Raw genomic sequence first — 15,134 nt, forward strand, 5'->3', positions numbered from 1 at the left:
GTTGCGTCGACCAAAAAGTTACATATTTCAGCTTTAATAAATATAATATTGGTAGGCTATTTGCCTGTTCAACCACTGTCGTTTTGCATCGTCATGCTGGACTGGCTTTTATTTTGTATATTTTTAAGTCTTAATTGACACATTTTTATTAATGTGTAAACATTTAAAACATTTTAATTGACCTTTTATAAATGTTTGATCTAGAACCCCCCTTTTCTTAATCTAAGAGTCTATTATTTTATTAACCACTTTATTTCCTCTTGTTTCTAGCTAGTATTTAGTTTGCAACAGCACAGAAATACCTTATTTACATAATAGTTCAGACACTTTGCAATGAGACTCGAAATTGAACTCGGGTGCATCCTGTTTCCGTCGATCATCCTTAAGATGTTTCTACAACTTGATTGGAGTCCACCATGAGAAACAAGATTCTCTGATCTGATGAAACCACAATTGAACTCTTTGGCCTGAATGCCAAGTGTCACATCTGGAGGAAACCTGGCACCATCCCTACGGTGAAACATGGTGGTGGCAGCATCATGCTGTGGGGATGTTTTTCAGCGGAAGGGACTGGGAGACTAGTCAGGATCGAGGGAAAGATGAACGGAGCAAAGCACAGATCCTTTAGGTCCTTGATGAAAATCTGCTCCAGAGCGCTCAGGACCTCAGCTTGGGGGCGAAGGTTCACCTTCTACATGACAGCGACCCTAAGCACACAGCCAAGACAACGCAGGAGTGGCTTCAGGACAAGTCTCAATGTCCTTGAGTGGCCCAGCCAGAGCCCGGACTTGAACCCGATCGAACATCTCTGGAGAGACCTGAAAATAGCTGTTCAGTGACACTCCACACCCAACCTGACAGAGCTTGAGAGGATCTTCAGAGAAGAATAGGAGAAACACCCCAAATACAGGTGTGCCAAGCTTGTAGCATCATACCCCAAAGGTGCTTCAACAAAGTACTGAGTAAAGGGTCTGAATACTTATGTAAATGTGATATTTCATTTTAATTATTTTTTAATGAATTTGCAAAAATATCTAAACACCTGTATTTGCTTTGTCGTTATGGGGTATTGTGTGTAGATTGATGAGGGATTTTATTTTTTATCCAGTTAAGAACAAGGCTGTAGAGTGAATTAAATTGTTTCTTCATCATCTTGCCAGGTAGTTATAATCACAGTTATCTAGCTGTGGCCATCTGGCTAGTAACAACAAGGATTTTCTACAAAATAGCAACATTAGCGCAGACAGCTTGGAATCTAGACCATAAGCAATACGCACAGAAGATATGCATTGCTAAACAACGCTACTGCCACCTTCTGGCTTGGAGTATTTTAACAAGGCAGAGTGACTGACGACTCCAAGGTCTTTGCTGTGTGAACACAAAAGAGACTGCCGCCGGTGTCGCGAGGTGCTACATACCGTCGGCAGGCAAACATTTGACTATCCTACCAGTGTATCTGAGCTTTAAGTTGTAGGCCTATTAGTGGTTATTAATTATAAATTATATAATTATAAATTATTAATATTATGTTGTTATTCTTTATACAGTAGTTGCCATATTATTCTTACATTCCCTACATAGTGCACTACTGTTGACCAGGGCCCTATTCCCTACATAGTGCACTACTGTTGACCAGGGCCCTATTCCCTACATAGAACACTACTGTTGACCAGGGCCCTATTCCCTACATAGTGCACTACTGTTGACCAGGGCCCTATTCCCTACATAGTGCACTACTGTTGACCAGGGCCCTATTCCCTACATAGAACACTACTGTTGACCAGGGCCCTATTCCATAGTGCACTACATGACCAGGGCCCTATTCCCTACATAGTGCACTACTGTTGACCAGGGCCCTATTCCCATAGAACACTACTGTGACCAGGGCCCTATTCCCTACATAGTTACTGACCAGGGCCCTATTCCCTACATAGAACACTACTGTTGACCAGGGCCCTATTCCCTACATAGTGCACTACTGTTGACCAGGGCCCTATTCCCTACATAGTGCACTACTGTTGACCAGGGCCCTATTCCCTACATAGAACACTACTGTTGACCAGGGCCCTATTCCCTACATAGTGCACTACTGTTGACCAGGGCCCTATTCCCTACATAGAACACTACTGTTGACCAGGGCCCTATTCCCTACATAGTGCACTACTGTTGACCAGGGCCCTATTCCCTACATAGTGCACTACTGTTGACCAGGGCCCTATTCCCTACATAGTGCACTACTGTTGACCAGGGCCCTATTCCCTACATAGTGCACTACTGTTGACCAGGGCCCTATTCCCTACATAGTGCACTACTGTTGACCAGGGCCCTATTCCCTACATAGTGCACTACTGTTGACCAGGGCCCTATTCCCTACATAGTGCACTACTGTTGACCAGGGCCCTATTCCCTACATAGTGCACTACTGTTGACCAGGGCCCTTCCTACTGTTGACATATTCCCTACATCTACTGTTGACCAGGGCCCTATTCCCTACATAGTGCACTACTGTTGACCAGGGCCCTATTCCCTACATAGTGCACTACTGTTGACCAGGGCCCTATTCCCTACATAGTGCACTACTGTTGACCAGGGCCCTATTCCCTACATAGTGCACTACTGTTGACCAGGGCCCTATTCCCTACATAGTGCACTACTGTTGACCAGGGCCCTATTCCCTACATAGTGCACTACTGTTGACCAGAGCCCTATTCCCTACATAGTGCACTACTGTTGACCAGGGCCCTATTCCCTACATAGTGCACTACTGTTGACCAGGGCCCTATTCCCTACATAGTGCACTACTGTTGACCAGGGCCCTATTCCCTACATAGTGCACTACTGTTGACCAGGGCCCTATTCCCTACATAGTGCACTACTGTTGACCAGGGCCCTATTCCCTACATAGTGCACTACTGTTGACCAGGGCCCTATTCCTACATAGTGCACTACTGTTGACCAGGGCCCTATTCCTACATAGTGCACTACTGACCAGGGCCCTATTGCCTGTTGACCAGGGCCCTATTCCACATAGTGCACTACTGTTGACCAGGGCCCTATTCCCTACATAGTGCACTACTGTTGACCAGGGCCCTATTCCCTACATAGTGCACTACTGTTGACTGTTTCGTGGCAGAGCAGACTATTTAAGCGTCCCTAATCTTTCCATCCATGGAGGCTTGTGTGAGTGTGTGTCCTGTGTGAGTGTGTGTCCTGTGTGAGTGTGTGTCCTGTGTGAGTGTGTGTCCTGTGTGAGTGTGTGTCCTGTGTGAGTGTGAGTGTGTGTGTCCTGTGTGAGTGTGTGAGTGTGTGTCCTGTGTGAGTGTGTGTCCTGTGTGAGTGTGTGTCCTGTGTGAGTGTGTGTCCTGTGTGAGTGTGTGTCCTGTGTGAGTGTGTGTCCTGTGTGAGTGTGTGTCCTGTGTGAGTGTGAGTGTGTGTGTCCTGTGTGAGTGTGTGAGTGTGTGTCCTGTGTGAGTGTGTGAGTGTGTGTCCTGTGTGTCCTGTGTGTGTCCTGTGTGAGTGTGTGTCCTGTGTGAGTGTGTGTCCTGTATGAGTGTGTGTCTTGTGTGTGTGTGTGTCCTGTGTGAGTGTGTGTCCTGTGTGAGTGTGTGTGTGAGTGTGTGTCCTGTGTGAGTGTGTGAGTGTGTGTCCTGTGTGAGTGTGTGTCCTGTGTGAGTGTGTGTCCTGTGTGAGTGTGTGTCCTGTGTGAGTGTGTCCTGTGTGTGTGAGTGTGTGAGTGTGTGTCCTGTGTGAGTGTGTGAGTGTGTGTCCTGTGTGTCCTGTATGAGTGTGTGTCCTGTGTGAGTGTGTGTCCTGTGTGAGTGTGTGTCCTGTATGAGTGTGTGTCCTGTGTGTGTGAGTGTCCTGTGTGAGTGTGTGTCCTGTGTGAGTGTGTCCTGTGTGAGTGTGTGTCCTGTGTGAGTGTGTCCTGTGTGAGTGTGTGTCCTGTGTGAGTGTGTGTCCTGTGTGAGTGTGTGTCCTGTGTGAGTGTGTGTCCTGTGTGAGTGTGTGTCCTGTGTGAGTGTGTGTCCTGTGTGAGTGTGTGTCCTGTGTGAGTGTGTGTCCTGTGTGAGTGTGTGTCCTGTATGAGTGTGTGTCCTGTGTGAGTGTGTGTCCTGTGTGAGTGTGTGTCCTGTGTGAGTGTGTGTCCTGTGTGAGTGTGTGCAGTCTTGCACTTCGCACACATTCATACACACATGCATTTCTTTTGGCAGAGGCTGTTATGGACACAAGGGACTGAGAGAGAAACCTCTGGTCCATTAAACAGGACCTCAGAGTGTGGCGTTTCATGATGTCGCTTAGTCATTTTAATTGTATGGAATGAATCTTACAGACAGGGTCACGTAAAAAAAAAAAAAAGAAATCCACCGATCTCTGTATCATTTAATACCATGAAAATGTAGATTTTGTGTTATGAATCTTGAATCTTTATGGTGAATCTCAAGTCTCTCTGTGAGTTGTCTCATGATCTCCCTCTCACCGTGAGCCACCTGGTACAACAAATACACAGGCACTGACTTCTCTGTGTGTGTAAATCATTACTCTGAATTAAGGATATGGTGTGAGTCTGTCCAGTCAAAGACCCCGTTGTGTAGTGGCCAAGGGAGAATACTATCTCCTGGGATAGGAGACTCCAGCAGTCTTTATTTTATCTTTATTTAACTAGGCGAGTCAGTTAAGAACAAATTCTTATTTACAATGACGGCCCTAGGAACAGTGGGGTTAACTGCCTGTTCAGGGGCAGAACGACAGATTTGTACGTTTTCAGCTCAGGGATATGAACTTGCAACCTTTCCGTTACTAGTGCAACTCTCTAACCACTAGGCTACCTGCTGGTTACTAGTCCAACGCTCTAACCACTAGGCTACCTGCTGGTTACTAGACCAACGCTCTAACCACTAGGCTACCTGCTGGTTACTAGACCAACGCTCTAACCACTAGGCTACCTGCTGGTTACTAGTCCAACACTCTAACCACTAGGCTACCTGCTGGTTACTAGTCCAACACTCTAACCACTAGGTTACCTGCTGGTTACTAGTCCAACTCTCTAACCACTAGGCTACCTGCTGGTTACTAGTCCAACTCTCTAACCACTAGGCTACCTGCTGGTTACTAGTCCAACTCTCTAACCACTAGGCTACCTGCTGGTTACTAGTCCAACACTCTAACCACTAGGCTACCTGCTGGTTACTAGTCCAACACTCTAACCACTAGGTTACCTGCTGGTTACTAGTCCAACTCTCTAACCACTAGGCTACCTGCTGGTTACTAGTCCAACACTCTAACCACTAGGCTACCTGCTGGTTACTAGTCCAACACTCTAACCACTAGGTTACCCTGTCGCCCCATGTCTGCTTGGCAGGCATTTGTGATGGAGTCCCTGGTACAGAGAAGGTGTGTGTTGGCATATCACTGCAGCCAGGTGATTGGGACTCAGATAGAATCAGTCAAGGAACACACACACAGTCACACACACACACACACACACACACACACACACACACACACACACACACACACACACACACACACACACACACACACACACACACACGCAATTAACATCACACACACACACACACACACACACACACACACACACACACACACACACACACACACACACACACACACACACACACACACACACACACACGCAATAACATCACACACACACACACAACACACACACACACACACACACACACACAATAACATCACACACACACACACACACACACACACACACACACACACACACACACACACACACACACACACACACACACACACACACACACACACACACACACACACACACACACACACACACACACACACACACTCTCACAATCATCGCACACACACACACACATACACAGTCTCTCACTCAATAGCATCGCACACACACACACACACAATAACATCACACACACACACAGTCTCTCACTCAATAGCATCGCACACACACACACACTCAATAACATCGCACACACAGTCTTTCACTCAATAGCATTCGCACACACACTCAATAACATCGCACACACAGTCTCTCACTCAATAGCATCGCACACACACTCAATAACATCGCACACACACTCAATAACATCGCACAAAACAGTCTCTCACTCAATAGCATCGCACACACACTCAATAACATCGCACACACACTCAATAACATCACACACACACACAACGTCACACACACACACAGTCTCTCACACAATAGCACACACACAACAGTCTCTCACACACAGCACACACACACACAATAACACACACACACTCAATAACATCACACACACACTCAATAACATACACACAGTCTCTCACTCAATAGCATCGCACACACACTCACACTCAATAACATACACACAGTCTCACACTCAATAACATCGCACACACAGTCTCACACTCAATAACATCACACACAGTCTCTCACTCAATAGCATCGCACACACACTCAATAACATCGCACACACAGTCTCTCACTCAATAGCATCGCACACACACTCAATAACATCGCACACACAGTCTCTCACTCAATAACATCGCACACACAGTCTCTCACTCAATAGCATCGCACACACAGTCTCTCACTCAATAACATCGCACACAACAGTCTCTCACTCAATAGCATCGCACACACACTCAATAACATCACACACACAGTCTCTCACTCAATAACATCGCACACACAGTCTCTCACTCAATAGCATCGCACACACACTCAATAACATCGCACACACAGTCTCTCACTCAATAGCATCGCACACACACTCAATAACATCACACACACAGTCTCTCACTCAATAACATCGCACACACACTCAATAACATCGCACACACAGTCTCTCACTCAATAACATCGCACAAACACACTCAATAACATCGCACACACAGTCTCTCACTCAATAGCATCGCACACACACTCAATAACATCACACACAGTCTCTCACTCAATAGCACGCACACACACTCAATAACATCGCACACAACAGTCTCAATAACATCGCACAAAACACACTCAATAACATCGCACACACACTCAATAACATCGCACACAGTCTCTCACTCAATAGCATCGCACACACACTCAATAACATCGCACACACAGTCTCTCACTCAATAACATCGCACACACACTCAATAACATCGCACAAAACAGTCTCTCACTCAATAACATCGCACACACACTCAATAACATCGCACACACAGTCTCTCACTCAATAGCATCGCACACACACTCAATAACATCGCACACAATAACAGTCTCTCACACTCAATAACATCGCACACAACAGTCTCTCACTCAATAACATCGCACACACAGTCTCTCACTCAATAGCATCGCACACACACACAATAACATCGCACACACACAGTAACATCGCACACACACTCAATAACATTGCACACAGTCTCTCACTCAATAACATCGCACACACAGTCTCTCACTCAATAACATCGCACACACACTCAATAACATCGCACAAAACAGTCTCTCACTCAATAACATCGCACACAGTCTCTCACTCAATAGCATCGCACACACAGTCTCTCACTCAATAGCATCGCACACACACTCAATAACATCGCACACACACTCAATAACATCGCACACACACTCAATAACATCGCACACACAGTCTCTCACTCAATAGCATCGCACACACACTCAATAACATCGCACACACACTCAATAACATTGCACACACAGTCTCTCACTCAATAACATCGCACACAACAGTCTCTCACTCAATAACATCGCACACACAGTCTCTCACTCAATAGCATCGCACACACACTCAATAACATCGCACACACAGTCTCTCACTCAATAACATCGCACACACAGTCTCTCACTCAATTGCATCGCACACACACTCAATAACATCGCACACACAGTCTCTCACTCAATAACATCACACACTCACTCAATAACATCGCACACACACTCAATAACATCGCACACACAGTCTCTCACTCAATAACATCGCACACACACTCAATAACATCGCACACACAGTCTCTCACTGAATAACATCGCACACACACTCAATAACATCGCACACACAGTCTCTCACTCAATAACATCGCACACACACTCAATAACATTGCACACACAGTCTCTCACTCAATTACATCGCACACACACTCAATAGCATCGCACACACAGTCTCTCACTCAATAACATCGTACACACACTCAATAACATCGCACACAGTCTCTCACTCAATAACACAACAGTATTTTTTTTACGTATTAAAAATATAAACAGAAATACCTTATTAACGTTAGTATTCAGACCATTTGCTATGAGACTCAAATTGTCCATAGTGCTCTGAGCCAGGATTGTGTCGAGGCACAGATCTGGGGAAGGGTACCAAAACATTTCTGCAGCATTGATGGTGCCCAAGAACACAGTGGCCTCCATCATTCAATGGAAAAGTTTATAAATACCAAGCCTCATCCTAGAGCTGGCCGCCCGGCCAAACTGAGAAATCGATGTGAAGGACCTTGGTCAGGGAGGTGACCAAGAACATGATGGTCACTCTGACAGAGCTCCCGAATTCCTCTGTGGAGATGGGAGAACCTTCCAGAAGGACAACTGTGTCCCGCAGCCCTCCACCAATCAAGCCTTTATGGTAGAATGGCCAGACGGAAGCCACTCCTCAGTAAAAGGCACATGACAGCCCGCTTGGGCTGGACTCTCAGACCATGAGAAACAAGATTCTCTGGTCTGATAAAACCACGATTGAACTCTTTGACCTGAATGCCAAGCGTCACTGTTACGTATGCCTGCTACTTAACACCCTGCTACAACTCAACTCCCCATGGAGGTAAAGAGGTATGGGACTGTAGGTGGAGGTAAAGAGGTATGTGACTGTAGGTGGAGGTAAAGAGGTATGGGACTGTAGGTGGAGGTAAAGAGGTATGTGACTGTAGGTGGAGGTATAGAGGTATGTGACTGTAGGTATAGAGGTATGTGACTGTAGGTGGAGGGAAGAGGTATGGGACTGTAGGTGGATGAGGACTGTAGGTGGAGGTAAAGATGTGACTGTATGGGACTGTAGGTGGAGGTATAGAGGTATGTGACTGTAGGTGGAGGTATAGAGGTATGTGACTGTAGGTGGAGGTATAGATGTGACTATGTGACTGTAGGTGGAGGTATAGAGGTATGTGACTGTAGGTGGAGGTATGTATGACTGTAGGTGGAGGTATGTAGACTGGTATGTGACTGTAGGTGGAGGTATAGAGGTATGTGACTGTAGGTGGAGGTAATGAGGTATGTGACTGTAGGTGGAGGTATAGAGGTATGTGACTGTAGGTGGAGGTATAGAGGTATGGGACTGTAGGTGGAGGTATAGAGGTATGTGACTGTAGGTGGAGGAGGTATGTGACTGTAGGTATGGGACTGTAGTATAGAGGTATGTGACTGTAGGTATAGTATGTGACTGTAGGTTTTGGGTATGTGACTGTAGGTGGAGATAGAGGTTTGACTGACTGTAGGTGGAGGTATAGAGGTATGTGACTGTAGGTGGAGGTATAGAGGTATGTGACTGTAGGTGGAGGTATAGAGGTATGTGACTGTAGGTGGAGGTATAGAGGTATGTGACTGTAGGTGGAGGTATAGAGGTATGTGACTGTAGGTGGAGGTATAGAGGTATGTGACTGTAGGTATAGAGGTATGTGACTGTAGGTATAGAGGTATGTGACTGTAGGTGGATATGTGAGTAGGTATGTGACTGTAGGTTTTGAGGTATGTGACTGTAGGTGGAGGTATAGAGGTATGTGACTGTAGGTGGAGGTATAGGGTATGACTGTAGGTGGAGGTATAGAGGTATGTGACTGTAGGTGGAGGTATAGAGGTATGTGACTGTAGGTGGAGGTATAGAGGTATGTGACTGTAGGTTATAGAGGTATGTGACTGTAGGTGGAGGTATAGAGGTATGTGACTGTAGGTGGAGGTATAGAGGTATGGGACTGTAGGTGGAGGTGACTGTAGGTGGAGGTATAGAGGTATGTGACTGTAGGTATAGAGGTATGTGACTGTAGGTGGAGGTATAGGTATGGTAGGTGGAGGTGGTATGGGACTGTAGGTGGAGGTATGTGACTGTAGGTATAGAGGTATGTGACTGTAGGTGGAGGTATAAAGGTATGTGACTGTAGGTGGAGGTATATGGGACTGTAGGTGGAGGTAAAGAGGTATGACTGTAGGTGGAGGTATAGTAGGTGGAGGTAATGAGGTGACTGTAGGTGGAGGTAATGAGGTATGGGACTGTAGGTGGAGGTGGGATGGGACTGTAGGTGGAGGTATAGAGGTATGTGACTGTAGGTGGAGGTAGGGTATGGGACTGTAGGTGGATAATGTGACTGTAGGTGGAGGTATAGAGGTATGGGACTGTAGGTGGAGGTGAGGTATGTGACTGTAGGTGGAGGTATAGAGGTATGTGACTGTAGGTGGAGGTATAGAGGTATGGGACTGTAGGTGGAGGTATAGAGGTATGGGACTGTAGGTGGAGGTATAGAGGTATGGGACTGTAGGTGGAGGTATAGAGGTATGGGACTGTAGGTGGAGGTAAAGAGGTATGTGACTGTAGGTGGAGGTAATGAGGTATGGGACTGTAGGTGGAGGTAAAGAGGTATGGGACTGTAGGTGGAGGTGAGGTATGGGACTGTAGGTGGAGGTATAAAGGTATGTGACTGTAGGTGGAGGTAATGAGGTATGGGACTGTAGGTGGAGGTGGAGGTATGTGACTGTAGGTGGATGAGGTGACTGTAGGTGGAGGTATAGAGGTATGTGACTGTAGGTGGAGGTATAGAGGTATGTGACTGTAGGTGGAGGTAATGAGGTATGGGACTGTAGGTGGAGGTAAAGAGGTATGGGACTGTAGGTGGAGGTATAGAGGTATGTGACTGTAGGTGGAGGTATAGAGGTATGTGACTGTAGGTGGAGGTAATGAGGTATGGGACTGTAGGTGGAGGTAATGACTGTAGTGGAGGTATAGGGACTGTAGGTGGAGGTAAAGAGGTATGGGACTGTAGGTGGAGGTAAAGAGGTATGAGGTAGGTGGGTATGTAGGGTATGTGACTGTAGGTGGAGGTAAAGAGGTATGGGACTGTAGGTGGAGGTAATGAGGTATGGGACTGTAGGTGGAGGTATAGAGATATGGGACTGTAGGTGCGAGTAAGGACGACAAAGGCAGAACATGTAGCATTTACAGGGAATTTATTCTGTCACACTGTAATATGGGGAAAAGGGGCTGGACAGAACCAAAGAAAGTACATATCAAAGCCCCCTCTCCTATGTTACATGGTGGTGGCAGCATCATGCCGTGGGGATGTTTTTCAGCGACAGGGACTGGGAGACTAGTCAGGATCAAGGAAAAGATGAACAGAGTGAAGTATAGAGAGATCATTGATGAAAACCTGCTCCAGACCGCTCAGGACCTCAGACTGGGGTGAAGGTTCACCTTCCAACAGGACAGCGACCCAAAGCACACAGCCAAGACAACGCAGGAGTGGCTTCGGGACGAGTCCTTGAGTGGCCCAGCCAGAGCCCGGACTTGAACCCGATCAAACATCTCTGGAGAGACCTGAAGATAGCTGTGCAGCGACACTCCCCATCCAACCTGACAGAGCTTGAGAGGATCTGCAGAGGAGAATTAGGAGAAACTCCCCAAATACAGGTGTGCCAAGCTTGTAGCGTCATACCAAAGAAGACTCAAGGCTGTAATCGCTGACAAAGGTGCTTTAACAAAGTACTGAGTAAAGAGTCTGAATACTTATGTACATTTTAATAGATTTGCACAAATTTCTAAAAACCTGTACTTGCTTTGTCATTATGGGGTATTGTGATGTCATTATGGAGTATTTTGATGTCATTATGGAGTATTGTGATGTCATTATGGGGTATTGTGATGTCATTATGGAGTATTGTGATGTCATTATGGGGTATTGTGTGTAGGTAGATTGATGATGGATGATTTTAATCAATTTTAGAATGATGCTGTAATGAAATATGTGGGAAAAGTCAAGGGGTCTGAACACTTTCTGAATGCACTGTATACTCACGTGGCCTCTCAGTGGGAATTAGTCAATGCAGTCATCACCAGGGTGTGTGTGTGTGTGTGTGTGTGTGTGTGTGTGTGTGTGTGTGTGTGTGTGTGTGTGTGTGTGTGTGTGTGTGTGTGTGTGTGTGTGTGTGTGTGTGTGTGTGTGTGTGTGTGTGTGTGTGTGTGTGTGTGTGTGTGTGTGTGTGTGTGTGTGTGTGTGCGCCTGCAGGGGAGACAGATAAGTCGGGTCATAGGGCAGTGTTGCCCTGTGGCCAATCAGAACAATACACTCTCACAGTGTGTACTCTCCCTGAGAGTCTCACACATTTCATGTGTGTGTGTGTGGAGAAATTGGTGTGAAATTAGAAATTCCTGTTTTCAGAACTAGCCTCATTATTGTTTGTCATAAAGTTTACTGTGAATGGATACACTGTATTGTTGAGGGGGTGGGTGGGGAACCAGAAACTGGGTTGGTTCATTATTTTAGGTCAATAACATGTGCCTTGGTGTAGGTTTGGTTGTTTTTTTTCATCATATCCCCTGACTCTATCAGTACATTGATAATGAATGCTCTGGAGGGAGGGAGGGAGAGATCCTCAGTGTACAATATGAAGCATGCGGAATTAGGCCGATACCCGCTAATGATCAAAATCCAGAAAAGAGACGTTAAAAATCCACAATCACCTAAAAGGATGTGATTCCCAAACCTTCCATAACAAGCTGGTTCTGGGGCGATGCAATGCAGGTGTAGAAGCATGGAGAGAGATCACCTAAAAGGATGTGATTCCCAAACCTTCCATAACAAAGCCATCACCTACAGAGAGATGAAGCTGGAGAAGAGTCCCCTAAGCAAGCTGGTCCTGGGGTTCTGTTCACAAACACAAACAGAGCCCCAGGACAGCAACACAATTAGACCCAACCCAAAAATATAATTACTTTACACATTGGAATTAACATAAAAACAGAACAAACTAGAATGCTATTTGGCCCTAAACAGAGAGTACACAGCGGCAGAATACCTGACCACTGTGACTGACCCAAACTTAAGGAAAGCTTTGACTATGTACAGACTCAGTGAGCATAGTCTTGCTATTGAGAAAGGCCGCTGTAGGCAGACCTGGCTCTGAAGAGAAGACAGGCTATGGGCACACTGCCCACAAAATGAGGTGGAAACTGAGCTGCACTTCCTAACCTCCTGCCCAATGTATGACCATATTAGAGAGACATATTTCCCTCAGGTTACACAGACCCACAAAGAATTCGAAAACAAATCCAATTTTGATAAACTCCCATATCTACTGGGTGAAATTCCACTGTGTGCATCACAGCAGCAAGATGTGTGACCTGTTGCCATGAGAAAAGGTCAACCAGTGAAGAACAAACACCACTATAAATACAACCCATATTTATGTTTATTTATTTTTATGTTTTGTACTTTAACCATTTGCACATCATTACAACACTGTATGTAGACATAATTTGACATTTGGACATTTTGTGAGTGTAATGTTTACTGTTAATTTCATTTTGTCTATTTCACTTTAGTTTATTATCTATTTCCCGTACTTTGGCAATGTAAACTGGTTCAATAACTACTTCTCAGATAGAGTTCAGTGTTGTCCGGACCTCTGGCAGTCTCTATGGGGGTGCCACAGGGTTCAATTCTCGGGCAAACTCCTTTTCTCTGTATATATCAATGAGGTCACTGTTGCTGCTGGTGAATCTCTGATCCACCTCTACGCAGACGACACCATTCTGTATACTTCTGGCCCTTCTTTGGACACTGTGAAACTAAATGCATGCTCTTCAACCGATCGCTGCCCGCACCTGCCCGCCCGACTAGCATCACTACTCTGGATGGTTCTGACTTAGAATATGTGGACAACTATAATTACCTAGGTGTCTGGCTAGACTGTAAACTCTCCTTCCAGACTCACATTAAGCATCTCCCGCCCAAAGTTAAATCTTAAATTGGCTTCCTATTTCGCAACAAAGCTTCCTTCACTCATGCTGCCAAACTTACCCTCGTAAAACTGACCATCCTACCGATCCTTGACTTCGGCGATGTCATTTATAAAATAGCCTCCAACACTCTACTTAGCTAATTGGATGCAGTCTATCACATAGCCATCCGCTTTTGTCACCAAAGCCCCCATATAAATACTTATTTTCCACCATAATTTGCAAATAAATTAATGAAAAATCCTACAATGTGATTTTCTGGATTTCTTTTTCTCATTGTGTCTGTCATAGTTGAAGTGTACCTATGATGAAAATTACAGGCCTCTCTCATCTTTTTAAGTGGGAGAACTTGTACAATTGGTGGCTGACTAAATACTTTTTTGCCCCAGTGTATCATTTCAGTGTAAATTGCTAAATTGTAATTACTTCGCCACTATTGGCCTATTTATTGCCTTACCTCCTTACTCCGTTTACACACACTGTATACAGATTCTTCTATTGTGTTATTGACTGTACGTTTGTTTATCCCATGTGTAACTGTTTTATCTTGGCCAGTTCGTAGTTGTAAATAAACAACTTGTTCTCAACTGGCCTACGTGGTTAAATAAAGGTGAAATAAAAAATAAAAAGTTATTTCCCATGCCAATAAAGCCCGTAAATTGAAATTGAATTTCTCTCTCTAATTAATGTCACTTCTCCCTGCATCCTACCCATGAGCCTCCTCTTTCCATGTACTGTAACCATCCTCACTTACAGTAGCTCAATAACCTGAATGTTAACAAACATTATATCTGCACAGTTCTTTCAGTAAATGTTTTTATAACATTTTACAGTGTAAATTGTTAAAAGTAGTCCTTGTACATAGACTAAGTGGAATAAAGCTGAGTCTCAGCGCAATTCCGTCACGTGGAATTTTCCATATTGTAATCACAGTGCGTAGTCCATGTGATTCACCCATTCGACTGTTTCTTTTAAGTAAACAAACCGCACAGTTCTGTCTAATTGAGATGGAGAATTTTTTTTATTTTTTATTAACCTTTATTTATTCAGTTAAGAGCTAATTCTTATTTTCAATGACGGCCTAGGAACAGTGGGTTAACTGCCTGTTCAGGGGCA

General features: G+C 45.1%; 1 protein-coding gene and 1 long non-coding RNA gene across 4 annotated transcripts in view; both read left to right on the forward strand.

Annotated features, from left to right (window-relative positions):
* Positions 1 to 15,134, forward strand: part of LOC118381245 (ras-GEF domain-containing family member 1B-A-like) — a 108,812-nt gene that overhangs the window by 41,680 nt on the left and 51,998 nt on the right. The window lies entirely within an intron of this gene.
* On the forward strand, positions 9,520 to 10,484 carry LOC127911833 (uncharacterized). The gene is made up of 3 exons (XR_008079603.1): positions 9,520 to 9,690; positions 9,997 to 10,042; positions 10,420 to 10,484. It is a non-coding gene; the product is annotated as an uncharacterized LOC127911833 (long non-coding RNA).

Source organism: Oncorhynchus keta, chromosome 25, assembly GCF_023373465.1.
Source record: "Oncorhynchus keta strain PuntledgeMale-10-30-2019 chromosome 25, Oket_V2, whole genome shotgun sequence".
Taxonomy (NCBI): Eukaryota; Metazoa; Chordata; class Actinopteri; order Salmoniformes; family Salmonidae; genus Oncorhynchus; species Oncorhynchus keta.